Here is a 14,577-nt window from a genome sequence, read left to right on the forward strand (position 1 = left end):
GCAGCTATAACTGAAATACCACTTTACAGAGAAAGACATGAAGACTCACAGAGACTGTAACTTGCCCAAAGCCTCGCACCTGGTAAACAGGGGTACTGAGAGGTGAGCCTCGGTGTGTCTGGTACAGAACATGTTCTTTAAGCACTGTGCTATAGCAACGAGTAGTCAGACTTGTAATGATGATTCTGATTTGAGTATTTTGTTGTTTCTCTCATGGCCATGCTACAAGCGGGAGAAAGTAATGGACCAGGACATCCTTGGGACCATAGGAAGGTGCCTAGCCTTAGCAAAGGATCCTCCAGCATGGCCTTGGCAACTAGCCTTTCAGCCCAGGCTTCCTTTCCTAGGAAAATAGGGGCCCAGAGAGGGGGTGCCATACGACTGGCATTTTTTTTTCTTCTGAAAGAAATTTCTCTAGGATCCAGAAGTGACCTCAGGACTCTCCCACTCCCGAACCACATGTGACAAGCTAGCATCTACCTCACAATGTGACGGGTCCCTTAGGGAGTGGCAGATATAACTGAGAAAAATGGACTCTTTCAGTATGTAAAGTCTTGATATAAATACCTAAGATCAGCCTTCAGATTTCTCTTGATAAGACGTCAGAGGAGATGAACAGTTTACAGAAAGGAAAAGCAGACAATAAATCCTAATGTGGAAGTCTGCCCAGTCTCACTGGCAATGAAAGAAATGGGAATTAAATAACTTCAAGGTACAATTATGTCCCTATTAAATGAGCGAAAATAAATAAAAATGATAAAATCTGATGTTGTTAGTGCCTCGGGGATGGAGAGAGAGTAGGGTGGCCACTCAGATTGCCTGGGTTTCCTGGAGAGCACTGGAGCGGTAAAATGGTTCAAACCTTCTGACCTAGAAATTGGACTTGGGGAACTATACCCCAGGGAAATATTCAAGGGAAGAAAAAGGCATTTATGAAGACATTCCTTGTTGTGCTTTTATAATATATTAAAAAAAAAAAAATGGAGAGACTTCTCTGGCGGTCCAGTGGTTAAGACTTCACATTTCCGCTGCAGGGTGCTTGGGTTCCATCCCTGATGAGGGAACTAAGATCCCATGTGCCATGAGGCCAAAAAAAATAAAAGAAAGGAAAATTTCTTGAACTGAAAAGCAATGAAAATACAACATACCAACTTAAAAAAAACCAAATGGGGAAAGTAACAAATTAAAAAAAAATAAAATTGGAAACAACCCAGCCACAGGGGTGGAGGAACAGACACTGGCACATTGACACTATAGATAGGATATTCAGAATGACAAGCCTGAGGACAGAGGGCTCCACAGACATGTGTATATAAAATTATACCGAGGAAGAGGCGCAGAACACAAATAGACACGCACGGATCACAACCACGAGTCATGTGTGTGTATCAGAGATCTAGAGAGAATTTGGCGAAGGTAATTGAGCTTAATGCTCATTAATTTCCATATTCTATAAAAATTGCGCTTCCATTCATAATTTGTAAAAGGATAAGGACAAATCCCTCGAGGAAACAGATGCTTCAGATCTCCCCGGTCACCAGTTCCAGGGCCTGGGGAGGTTCTTTCTTTGTTCTAATCTCAGTTTTCCTAGCCACTCCCCCCACCCCAACCCTGAACCTTTCTCATTGTTCATCCTCCTGGGAAACTACAAAGCAGCTCTGTATCCCACCTCTCCTTTGTTTAATAGAATATAACTTCAGTAAAAAAATAACAATTCTATCTCCCCATTCCTACTTCACAAGCCTGCCCTGGATTCCTGGACTCAAGCATTCTGCTTCTTGTTAAGAATTTCAAACGACTCCTCCGAAAGCAGACACTGGCCGTGGTCCAACCTTCAGATGAAAAGCACTCCGGATTGTGAAGGCTTCCCCTCTCTCTTAGTGTTGCCCGTCCTTGTGGTCATCCTGATAGGGGCAAGTAGAGAGAAGTGAACCCCTCAAATTTCATTTTAACACCCATTCTGGATCGGAAGACCATTAAAGGGAGAGCCGGCGGCCCTACACCGCTGCTCTGTGTCAGCAATTGCTGCTGTGTCCTGGGGCAGAGCCGCAGAGGATGGAAGGCTGAGCTGCTCATCCGATGGTTTGATTGACACTTCACAGACAGGGGTGGGAGAGGCGAGTCGGGGAAGCAGCAAGCTGTACAGCTCAGAAATAATGAGAGGACCCGAATCGTGAGAGAGAGAGAGCATGGAATAAATAAGAGAGACCTAGGAGTTGAATGATGAGGAACAGGCTTCTGTTCTTTCCTCTGCACCTCTTTGCCAAGCAGCTAGAGCCTGGGGCAAGGAGACAGGCAGGATGACCAGGGAGTGGCCCCTGGGGACCCATTCTGCCAGCTGCTGGGGATATTTGGGGCAGAATGGGCAGAGGATGCCCGTGTGAGAAAACCAAGCACGCAGAGCTAGATCTGTTCATGGTCACCATGCACATTTCAGACCCATAGCATGTCTCAGCTTTTATCCCTCTCCTCCATCCCCACTCCCTTTGTCATCCATCTGCCTTCCTTCTCCTAGATTCCTGCATTAACCTCATAACCAGTCTCTCCACCCCATTCTTGCCCCTCTTAATCTATCCTTCTGTGTTCCTGCCAGAATCCTCCCTCTGAACAGCCACTCTGAACGGGTCACTCCTCTTCTGAAAATTCTCTAATAGTTGCCTATTTTCTATTAGGATAAAATCGTGGCTTCTTAGCCTGGCACACAACGCAATAGGCGTTCTGGCCTCTGCCCCTGCAGTTCCACCACGGTCTGTTCTCACTGTGCTCTTCAGGCCCTGGCAAGGCTGAGCTGAGAGAGGTTCCAGCACTCTCTGTGATGATTCCAAGTCCCCCACACACACCCGCATACCGGCTCGGATGGCCTCTCTCCCACAGTCCCTTCCTACCCTGTCTACGTCTCCATGATGACAATGAGCAGAGAATATTTCAATTGTCTGCATGTCTGCCTTCGTCCTCAGCTCCCTAAAGAGAAGGGTCTTCTTTGATTGTCGTCTTTTATAGGTAATACAGACACGGTGAACAACAATGAAAAAGTTCAAAAGAAAACACTACAAAAAGGAATTCTCCTTCCCATCCTACCCTCAGCCATTTCCTGCTCCTCATCATAGGCAATACTCTTACTATTTTCTTTTGTATGCTTCCAGGGATGTTCTGTGGGTATACAGACATACTTACATGGTATATTCCTTTTTTTTTTTTTTAAATCTCAGAAGTAGCATACTATACCGCACCTTGCTGTTTCCATTTCCTATATCTTGGCTCCCTCCTGAGTCATCCTGGGCTGGTACATTCCTGTTGATGGCTACACAGTATTCCCTGGTGTGGAGAAGGCATATGGGATAGAAAAGCACCCACACGTGTCTGTTGAATTGATGGTGGGTTTCTCTGCTGTCCCAGGCATCTTAGACATGTGGCTCTCTCAGTTCAGTTCAGTTCAGTCGCTCACGTGTGTCCAGTTCTTTTCGACCCCATGGACTGCAACAAGCCAGGCTTCCCTGTCCTTCACTATCTTCCGGAGCTTGCTCAGACTCATGTCCATTGAGTTGGTGATGCCATCCAACCATCTCATCTTCTGTCATCCCCTTCTCCTCCTCCCCTCAATCTTTCCCAGCATCAGGGTCTTTTCTAATGAGTCAACTCTTCGCATCAGATGGCCAAAGTATTGGAACTTCAGCTTCATCATCAGTCCTTCCAGTGAATATTCAGGACTGATTTCCTTTAGGACTGACTGGTTGGATCTCTGGTACTAGGTATTTGGGGGAGGTGAGAGGTCTGTTCTGGACTGGCCCAGTAAGGTTTATCAAAGGCTGAGAGTGTCTTCTATGAGATGCTGAGCACAGTACCCTCCTTCAAGCCAGGAAGTAGGTTGTGGAATCCCTAGAGACCTTAACTTCTGCTTCCTGCCATGCCTTTGTTTTGCGTTTGTTGAATAGCAAATATTAGGGTCAACTCTGCTCCCTCAAGATACAAGAGTTCAGTTGCTAGGCAGTCTCCAAGGGAGGGAGGAAATAAGGAAAGTCCTGGAAAATGAGGCTGAAACCTCTGAGAAAATATTAGATCATCATTTAGCCTGAGCACTGGGGGTTACATGGATGCTCTCAGACCTCACTGGGACGAGAGGAAATGCAATAAACATGAGAGAGGATCGGTTTTCATTGTCTTAAGGGAAAACATCCCTGAAGACGAATGATGGCCTCTTCTTAATCTTGTTTCAAGGCCTTTCTATCCAAGCTCTATACAATTTGTTGTGGTTGTTGTTATTCACTTGCTCGGTCATGTCCAACTCTTTAGCGACCCCATGAACTGCAGCCTCCCAGGCTCCGCTGCCATGGGATTCTCCAGGCAAGAATACTGGAGTGGGTTGCCATTTCCTCCTCCAGGGGATCTTCCCAACCCAGGGATTGAACCGACTTTTCCTGCATTGGTAGGCGTGTTCTTTTGCACACTCTTCTGACTGTGGTGCTCTAAGATATACCCAAGTGCTCATTAAGCTGTCTTTACAGATGTATGTATCTGAATGGGTATATTCCCACTCCAAGGATTTTGGAGAAGGTTCGATTAAAGCTCAGCTGATGTTGAGGCAAATGACAAATCAGAGTGCTGAGAGGATTTCCCTGGTGGTTCAGTGGTTAAGAATCTGCCTGCCAATGCAGGGGACACGGGTTCCATCCCTGGTCTGGGAAGATTCTACCTACTGAGGGGCAACTAAGCTCGTGTGCCACAACTATTGAAGGCCACGTGCCCTAGAGCCCATGTTCTGCAACAAGAGAAGCCACCGCAGTGAAAAGCCTGAGCAGCACAGCTAGAAAAAGCCCACTTGCAGCAACGAAGACCCAACGAAGCCTAAATAAATAAGATGTAAAAGTTTTTAAAAAAACAAACCAACCCAATGCTAAAAACTGGCGTCCCAGTGCTGCTCCTTGGAGGTGAGGGTGTGTCTGGAATGGAGACTATATATGAACCCTATGTCAGGACCTCCCCCTTCCTCTCTCTTTTGTGTCCTTCCCATGCTTCATATCCTGGATATCAGGAAAACTCTGGAGTGGCGAGTTGAGGGGAGGAGTGAGAATTGAGGGCAAGAAAAGAAAAGTAGCTTTCACACGGCTTGGGCTGGCTTGACAGGTGACAAATAGCAACTAAAATTCAGTAGCGTGCAGGAAGATTAACTCCAGGGGTTCAGCTCTCTGGTATTCTCCAGTTTTCAAGTAGATCTTGTCTTCCCCTCTCCCATCTCTGCAGATGGTGCTGTTAGGGAAGGTCGATGAATAGGGGAGTTCAGGTCCTCTCCCACAATATACTGCCAGATGTGGGCTCATAGAGGCAGAGAATCAGAGGGAAGCCTAAGGGAAGGGAAGAGAAGCAAAATTCTGGAGAGCAACTTTTTTTTTTTTTCTTTTTTGGCTGTGCTGTGCAGCATGTGAGATCTTAGTTCCCCAACCAGGGATTGAACTTGGGCCCCCTACACTGGAAGTACAGAGTCTTAACTACTGGACACCAGGGATGTCCCTGGAGAGCAATTTCTAAGCCATCATCAATCCCCATTTTCTGCTTGTTGCCTCCAGACTGCCCCCCCCACCTCCCAGAGCCAGTCTAGCCCATCTCCTGAGCAATAATGCCTGCAAGATTCATCTCTTACTCTGCTTTCTTTTCTGTTTTTTAATATTTATTTATTTTTGGCTGTGTTGGGTCTCTGTTGTGGCACACAAGATCTTTTGTTGGGGTGTGTGCAGGCTCTGGTGTCCACAGGCTCGGTAGTGGCAGCACACGGGCTTTGTCTCCCCGAGGCATGTGGGATCTTAGATACCTGCTGCTGCTGCTGCTGCTAAGTCGCTTCAGTCATGTCCAACTCTGTGCGACCCCATAGACGGCAGCCCACCAGGCTCCCCCGTCCCTGGGATTCTCCAGGCAAGAACACTGGAGTGGGTTGCCATTTCCTTCTCCAATACATGAAAGTGAATAGTGAAAGTGAAGTCGCTCAGTCGTGTCCGACTCCTAGCGACCCCGTGGACTGCAGCCCACCAGGCTCCTCCGTCCATGGGATTTTCCAGGCAAGAGTACTGGAGTGGGGTGCCATTGCCTTCCCCTTAGATACCTGACCAGGGATTAAACCTGCGTCCTCTGTGTTGGAATGTGGATTCTTAACCACTGCACAGGCAGGAAAGTCCCTCTTACTCTGCTTTCTCACTGGTTCTTATTCTTCCGTTCATTTTTCTGTTTCTGCCTGGGCCCCCTTTCTTCCTTTGAGATCAAGAGTGAAAGAGAGGTTTGAGGGAAGGCCTTTGTGGACAGATGGTATGATACCAAGACTTGGCTGGAGGAGAGGCCTCGAGGCAGTGAAAGAGGGAAAGGGGACTAAGGGAGCCAGGGAATCTAGGGCACCAAAGCCACAGGGCTCTGCTTCTTACTGATGTTCTGCCACTAAATCGTGTCTGACTCTTTTCGACCCCATGTACTGCAGCACGCCAGGCTTCCCTGTCCTTCACTATCTCCCGGAGTTTGCTCAAACTCATCTCCATTGAGTCGGTGATGCCATTCAACCATCTCATCCTGTCACCCCCTTCTCCTCTTGTCCCCAATCTTTCCCAGGAGTAGGGTCTTTTCTAATGAGTGGGCTCAAAGTACTGGAGTTCCAGCTTCAGCATCAGTCCTTCCAATGAATACTCAGGACTGATTCTTGGTGGGAGGCTTTATGGAGTTTAGCCTGCTGGGGCTGGGAAGGAAGCCCTCCGTTGTACCACTTGCGCCTTTCTCCTCTGGCTGCTGGTTACAAACAGGACTTTCATGCTTGGGATTTACTGGCGTCTTGAATCTGTGCACTAGTGTCTTTTACCAGTTCTAGAAACTGCTCAGTCATGATCTCTTCTCAGATATTTGCTTCTGCTCTATTTGTTCTGTCTGGGATGTTAATTACATGTGTGTCAGGCCTTTGACCACTGTGTCTCTTACCTTCCCAAGTCCCTCCTTCCTTTTTTTTTTTTTCTCTCTGTGCCGCATTCTGGGTAATTCTTCACTATTATCTTTTACTTTGCTAATACTCTGTTCCACTGCATCCAAGTTACTTTTAAATTAATGAGTGGCTTTTCAATCATAGTTCCTGTAGGTTTTTTCTTTTTTTAGAAATTTAAAAAAATTCTATTTTTTAAATTTTTTAAAAGTTTTAAATTCTTTTTCAAATTTTAAACTTTTTTACTTTGTAATGGGGTGTAGCCAATTAACAATGTTATGGTACTTTCAGGTGAACAGTAGAAGGACTCAGCCATGCATATACGGCACCCATTCTCCCCCAAATCCCCCTCCCCTCCATAGAATTTCTTTTTTTTTTTTAATTCATTTGACACCTTACACAATTTCTTATTCCTTGTAAATATTTTCAAGCTTATCTTTTACTTTTTTGAGCGCAGGAAGCATGATTTATTGTCTATACCTTTTTTTTTTTCTTTCCCTTGGTCATGCCACACAGCTTGCAGGATCTTTGTTCCCCAACTAGGGATTGAACCTGGGTCCTCAGTGGTGAACGTGCAGAGTCCTAACCACTGGACCACCAGGGAATTCCCTATAGTCTACATCTGATCATGCTAATTATGAAGCCTCAGCTGTTTCTCCTTTGTCCCTTGTTTCTGTGATTCTCACTCATGGAGCCTTATTTTCTTGGAGGCTCCGTTCTTTAACCAAGTTCTGGTAACTTCACTTGAAGAAATGATTATTTATCATACATTGCTCCAAATAGACAGGAGTCATTTGAATATAAAGGAACCTTCCTCTAGAGAAGAGTGCGCTTCCTTCTGCCAGGCATCAGAGGTACCACCAGCCCTGAGCTACCTAAACATGTTCTGGTCCGAGTTTCCCTGGGTCACCGGGCGATGTGAACCTGGCCCGGGGTACTTCGGTCCGCCTTTACCCTGATGATGAAGCCACTCAGGGACTCAGCGTACAGAGAAAACCATCCTTATTCGATTCTGCACTACGTGCAGGAGCTGATCGTGGACGTCTAACTCCCTCCCTCTTCCAAGTGATCGAAATGAAAGTTCAGCTTTGCTAGGACTGTTGAGCTCTTTTAGGGAAAACTGGTTTCTATGCTCTGGTTTTCTCTTCCATGTTGGCCCATTAATTCTGTACTACTTAATCAATTCTTTGGGTCTTTTAAGGTGTTTATGATATTTTATCCAGCATTTTTAGTTGCCTTTACTGGGATAGTTAGTCCAAATAACTCAGCCTGCCATAACAGGCTTCCAGCCTCAGCTGCAATCAGATTGTTGTTGTTTAGTCACTAAGTCATGTCTGAACTTTTGCAACCTCCTTTACTGTAGCCCACCAAGCTCCTCTGTCCATGGGATTTTCTAGGCAAGAATACTGGAGTGGGTTGCCATTTCCTTCTCCAGGGGATCTTCCCCAGCCCAGGGATCGAACCCTCGTATCCTGCACTGGCAGGTGGATTCTTTCCCACTGAGCCACTAGGGAAGCCCGGATGACTAGTACCCAAAATACATCACCCTTTCAGTATGTCCTCCATCGACACATCCCTGTCCAGTTCCTTCTCAGATACCTGCTGCTGCTGCTGCTGCTAAGTCGCTTCAGTCGTGTCCGACTCTGTGTGACCCCAGAGACGGCAGCCCACCAGGCTCCCCCGTCCCTGGGATTCTCCAGGCAAGAACACTGGAGTGGGTTGCCATTTCCTTCTCCAATGCAGGAAAGTGAAAAGTGAAGTTGCTCAGTCATGTCCAACTCTTAGCGACCCCATGGACTGCAGCCTACCAGGCTCCTCCGCCCATGGGATTTTCCAGGCAAGAGTACTGGAGTGGGGTGCCATTGCCTTCTCTGTCTCAGACACCAAGAGTGAAAAAAAAAAAAAGGCAATAATCAAATAAGAATGACCACCTCACTCAGAGAACAACAAGAATGGGATGCTCATAATAGCCACATGAGAGTCATATTTGGGGTGGACCAGCCAGGCTTTGGCTGAAGGGCCAGTATAGATGGGACCCTAAAGCATCATCATGACCGGAATAAGACAGAGGAGAATTTTGCTGACCAGATGCCTTTTAGAGAATCACTCTATTTGTTTAAAAACGATTTTGATAAGATGCAGGTGTAGATTGGGACATGCCTGTCCCATCACCCATGTTAATGGCCTTCAGCTGAGAGTGGGTCCCACGCACTTCACTGTTTTTGTTTTAAAGAATGAGGCGTGCAATTGTCCACCAGAGCCGAACTGCTCAGAACAATAAAGAAACTCGGTCCTCTGTTCAGTCTTTCTCTTTGCAGCCCCTAATCCCTTTAAATAAAGTGTTGAACAAATATTTAAAGAAAATCAGTTTTCTCTCTATAAGGATAGCAAGAAACTGGCAACAGTAGTGGCCTCTGGGGAATGACGCTGGGTGGAATCTTGTTATATAGAAAAAGGCTTAGAAGAAAACACTACAGATAATTGCTGTCCTGAGGGGGCTCAGGGACGGGCTTTGGGCGTCGTCCTACCTGGAACCTAAGCTCCCAACCACAGGCAGGGATTGGCCTTGGTAGGATGGAAAGTCACAGGAGGACCAGAAAGCAGGTGAAAGGTGGCATGCAGCACCTGGAAGCGTGGGGAATATAAAGGGAGTGGGATTGAGGGGGCCCATGCTGGGTCTCGATGAACCGAACCTTGAAAGGATCCATAATGAGTTCCCAGTGACACAGAGGGTATGAGGCAACTCTCCCTGTCTCCTGCCTCATCCTTGGAAACCCCCCTCTCTCAGTCTCTCTCTGTCTTTCCCTTCCTCCCTCCACCTAGCATATTTGTCTACCTGTATTTTCTTGATATTTGGAGGGGCAGAAGGAAAAGCTTAGAAAAGACATTGGGAAGGGTCCAGCTGTGTTTGAGCAGATCATCAGCGCTCCTTGCCCAGAATTCTTAAACGAAAAGAAAAAGCTGAGATTCAGGGAATGGGCTGAGACCTCTCAGCCCAGAGCACATCCAGAAAGCTCTCTCTGAACAATGCTGGTTTTAAGTTTTTTTTGCTCCTTAATAAGACGGGGGAGCCTGGTGGGCTGCCATCTATGGGGTCGCACAGAGTCGGACACGACTAATGTGACTTAGCAGCAGCAGCAACCCTTCAGTACATTGCATAAAGGCCCTCGCTTTACAGACAGGTCATTGGATCTTCACAACAGCCCTGGGAGGTAGGCGGGGCAGGGATTTTTAGCCCCATTTTGCAGATGAGGAAACTGATAGCTGGAAAGGGACAGAGCCAATATTCCAACCCCCAGCCTGGATTTCAAGCCCCAAGTCCTGTCTCCACATCCAGAGACAGGCCCAGAGCATCCTTGCTCCAGAGCATCCTGCGTGCTGGACTCAGGGCTTACACCGAGGGTAGACAAGAATGTGGATTGGTCCATGTTGCAAATCACAGCCTTCCACATCCCCACCCCCTGCAAAGAAAGAGGAGCATGACCCCCAATGGGAAGAGACTCTAAAGCAGCCCCTGGGGATCTTTGGAGAAGCTATGTGATTTATTCTAGTCCCTACTGGTATTGTGTGCCACATTTATAAACGTCAGCACTGGAAATGAAGTTCCCACTGCCCTGGCAGCTGCTGGTTGCTGCTGTTGCACACCAAGGGTTCAGATAAAGTGTTTTCCCCTCCCCTTGATTGATAGAAAGCTGAGAATAAAAGAAAAATTAAAGCCCCCCGGAGCACTGATGGAAGGGAAGAGACAGCTTCTCAGAAATAGAAAGAGTGAAATAGGAAAGGCTGATATTCGTAAAACAGAGAGTGTGTATATATAAGGAAAGGATCCGGTTTTGTTTGTTTTTTTAAATAATTTTATTTATTCATTTATTTTTGACTGTGCTAGGTTTTCTTGCTGCTTGGGCTTTTCTCTAGCTGTGGTGCTCGGGCTTCTCACTGCGGTGGCCTCTCTTGTTGCAGAGAATGGGCTCTAGGGTTAAAGGGCTTCAGCAGTTGTGATTCCCAGGCCCTAGAGCACAGGCTCAATAGTTGTGGCTCGTGGGCTTAGTTGCTTTGCAGCATGTGGGGTCTTCCGAGACCAGGGATTGAACCCATGTCTCCTGCATTGGCAGGCAGATCCTTTACCACTGAGCCACCAGGGAAGCCCTGTTTGTTTGTCTGTAATATTTATTTGGGCTTCCCTGGTGGCTCAGCTGGTAAAGAATCTGCCTGCAATTTGGGAGACCTGGGTTCGATCCCTGGGTTGGGAAGATCCCCTAGAGAAGAGAAAGACAACCCACTCCAGTATTCTGGCCTGGAGAATTCAGCAGTTGCAAAGTCCACAGTCCACAGGGTCGAAAAGAGTCAGACACACCTAAGCAACTTTCACTTTGTGCTTCCAATGGGACTTTAGTTGCAGCAGTTGGGATCTTCCATCTTCATTACAACATGCAGGATCTTTAGCTGCGTCATGTGAACTCTGAGTTACCACGTGTGGGATCTAGTTCCCTGACCACTGATTGAACTCAGGTCCCCTGCATTGGGAGCACAGATTTTTAGCCACAGGATCTCACCAGGAAAGTCCCAAGATCCAATTCTTAAGGCTACATGGAAAATAAACATTTTTGACGTATGTGGAAAGAGGGAAAATAGTGAAATCCACGGTTCATTTCAGGAGCTCTGACACAAGAGGAGGGAAGGAAAAGGCATCTGTGAAGCTGTCTTTGTAGCCTCTGGGCTTCTACTCTCTCTGAGCAGAGTCTACTATTTTTTGGGGTCTAGGAAAGGGACAGAGGCTTGTAGAGACTTAGAGGAAAAATGTCCTGGAGGAAAGTGGAAAAAATGAAAGGTAAAGGTTCCCAAAGGACCACACACATACAAGGCATTGTCTTTATTAACAGAACCAGTGGCTGAGGTTGGAGATGCCCTGCTGAAACCAACACACTCTGCAATGATGCCTTTCCTTGATGGCCACCCAAACCTGTGATGCCCTCTGGTCTTTGAGAAATGCTAGTTGGGTTCGACTCCATCAGCCCCGACCAAGCATCTGAGAAATGAAATAGTTAACCAGGAATGGCCTCAGTGGCCCCCAGATGAGCAAGTCATTTCAAAATTGCTTTAATTTAATTTTATTGTACTTACATTTTTTAAAGTACTAAGCCAAATATTTCCATTGTTCTCTTCAAAGTCGCCCCCCCTGAGAGGCTGTGTTGTTAATCGGGCACCACTCAGTGTGCGGCCCATATCATGTTGGAGAGCAATGTGCGAAATACTTTCAGGGCCAGTTTATAACCTGGGGCAATAAAATGTCAAGTTATTTTATAGGGGGTTCCTTTCTTTCCCTTAACTTGATATATCAGATGTGTTTCCTGGTAACTTTTGACCCTTTCCAAGCACCAAATCCTTTGCCACGCTGCTTTCTCAGAGTGGTCTCGAGTGGTCCTTGGAGGACAGCATTGTTCAATTATTAGCAACAGAGAGAAACACACAAAAGAAAGAAGAATTGTTATGTTAATGTGATGGAACTCTAGATGAGTTTTCTCTTTTCACTCTCCTCCTGTGAGTAGAAATGTTTCTATTTTGTAGGGGAAAAAAAAGTGTGGAATAAACAAAATGTGGTATATTCACAGGATGGATTATTTTTCAGCCTTAAACAGGAATGAAAAACATTTTTAAATTTTTATTGGCATAAAGTTGCTTTACAATGCTATGTTAGTTTCTAATGTAGAGCACAGTGAATCAGTTATACATATACATGAATCCCCTCTTTTTGGGATTTCCTTCCCATTTAGGTCACCACAAAAAATTGAGAAGAGTTCCCTGTGCCATACAATAGACTCTCATTCATTATCGATCTTATACATAGCATCCGCAGTGTGTATATGTCAGTCCCAATCTCCCAGTTCATCCCACCCCGCTTTCCTCCTTGGTATCCATACGTTTGTTCTCTCTATCTGTGGAATGAAATTCTAACACATGTTGTAACATGGATGAACCTTAAAGACATTAAGCTAAGTGAAATAAGCCAGTCACAAAAGGACAAGTACTGTATAATTCTACTTATATGAGGTGCCCAGAGCAGTCAAGTTCATAGAGGCAGAAATTATAACGGTGGGTTCCTGGAGGTGGGAGACGGGGGAATGGGAGTCACTGTTAATGAGTACAGGTGATGAAAAAGTTCTGGAAATGGACGGAGGTGAGATTGCCCAATTATGTAAATGTACTTAATGCCACTGGACACTTGAAATGGTTAAAATGGTAAGTTTAAAAATAAAAATAGGGAATTTTCTGCTGGTCCAGTGATTAGGACCTGGTGCTCTCCCTGCCGTAGGTCCGGATTCAGACCCAGGTCAGGAAGCTAAGATCCCACAAGCCCCGTGATGTGGCCAATAAATAAATAAAATGGTAAACTGTATGTTATATGAATTATACCATCAAAAAAAGTGTGGTTAACAAAATCAAATCTACTCCCTGGACTTCCCTGGTGGTCCAGTGACTAAGACTCCAAGCTTACAACGCAGGGGGCTGGGGGTTCAATCCCTGGTCGGGGAACTAGATCCCACAGGCTGCAACTTAGACCCAGTGCAGACAAATACATACATACATAAATTTAAAAATTTATATATATATATATAAAAGATCTACTCTCAAAAGGTGAAAACTTGACATCACTGAACCTCCAAAGAATTTGCTGCCAGGTAAGCCACAGGTCCAAAGAGAAAGGCTCTAAATATTCTTTGCTCTGGAGCAAAACCAGGACACTGGGGTCAGGCCGGTGCTGGGTTCAGGCCCTGCCCTCAGACAGCTCCAAGTAGGGGCCACCTCCTCCAGCTCTTCTGTTTTCTCATCTCCAGGACATCGTTCACCTGCAAGCCTGCTGGAATGCTTCTCTCAGTCCTGGAACATTCCACAGCACAGCCCAGGCCTCCCTGATCTGGCCCGCCGGGGCTGGCCCGCTCCCCTGGCAGCATGAATGAGGCTACACCAAGTCGTGGCTCTGCTGGCCAAGAGGCTGCTGAGGTGGCTTTTTAATCCTCCAGCCGTGCCGTCCTAGTGATTGCTTTTATTAGGAAATGTAATGAAAAAGACTATATGAAGCCCCTGCCAGAAAAAAAAAAAAAGCTAATAAGATTCTGCACCAAGTGTGGCGAGAAAAGAAAAGGGGGAAAAAGCACATTAGGAGTCAGATAATGAGATAAATGAAAGACCGCAGGGAAGATCATTTTTGCAGACTTGCTGGATGGTTGTAAAATTTTTAATTTGCTGAATTTTCTTTTTTTCATTGTCTCTGACTCTCCACGTCTCTGCCTTTCACTGTTTCGATGCTCTGAATCTTGTCTCTGTCTTTCTCTCTTTGCCTCTCCCTGTTTTTCTAGATTTCTCTCTCTCTGTTTCAGCTCTTTCTGTCCAAGTGTGTGTGTGTGTGTGTGTGTGTGTGTGTGTGTCCTTTCACTGTGGTCAAACCTTTCCTCCCAGAACTTGGGTCGGAGGCTGGTACCTTGGGCAGCGAGGTCCCACTCTGTCAGAAAGAACAAGAGGACAAAAGATTGCTCCCCGCCCCTACCCCTAAACCCCTCATCACACCTGCCTTCTAGGGAGCTGCTGTGATTCTGCCAAAGGGAGAGAAAGAAGGAGACATCAAGGGAGGAAGGAGG

The sequence above is a fragment of the Bos grunniens genome, chromosome 19 (genome assembly GCF_055505025.1).
Source record: "Bos grunniens cultivar Pamir isolate PY7600 chromosome 19, Bosgru_T2T1.0, whole genome shotgun sequence".
NCBI classification, from domain to species: domain Eukaryota; kingdom Metazoa; phylum Chordata; class Mammalia; order Artiodactyla; family Bovidae; genus Bos; species Bos grunniens.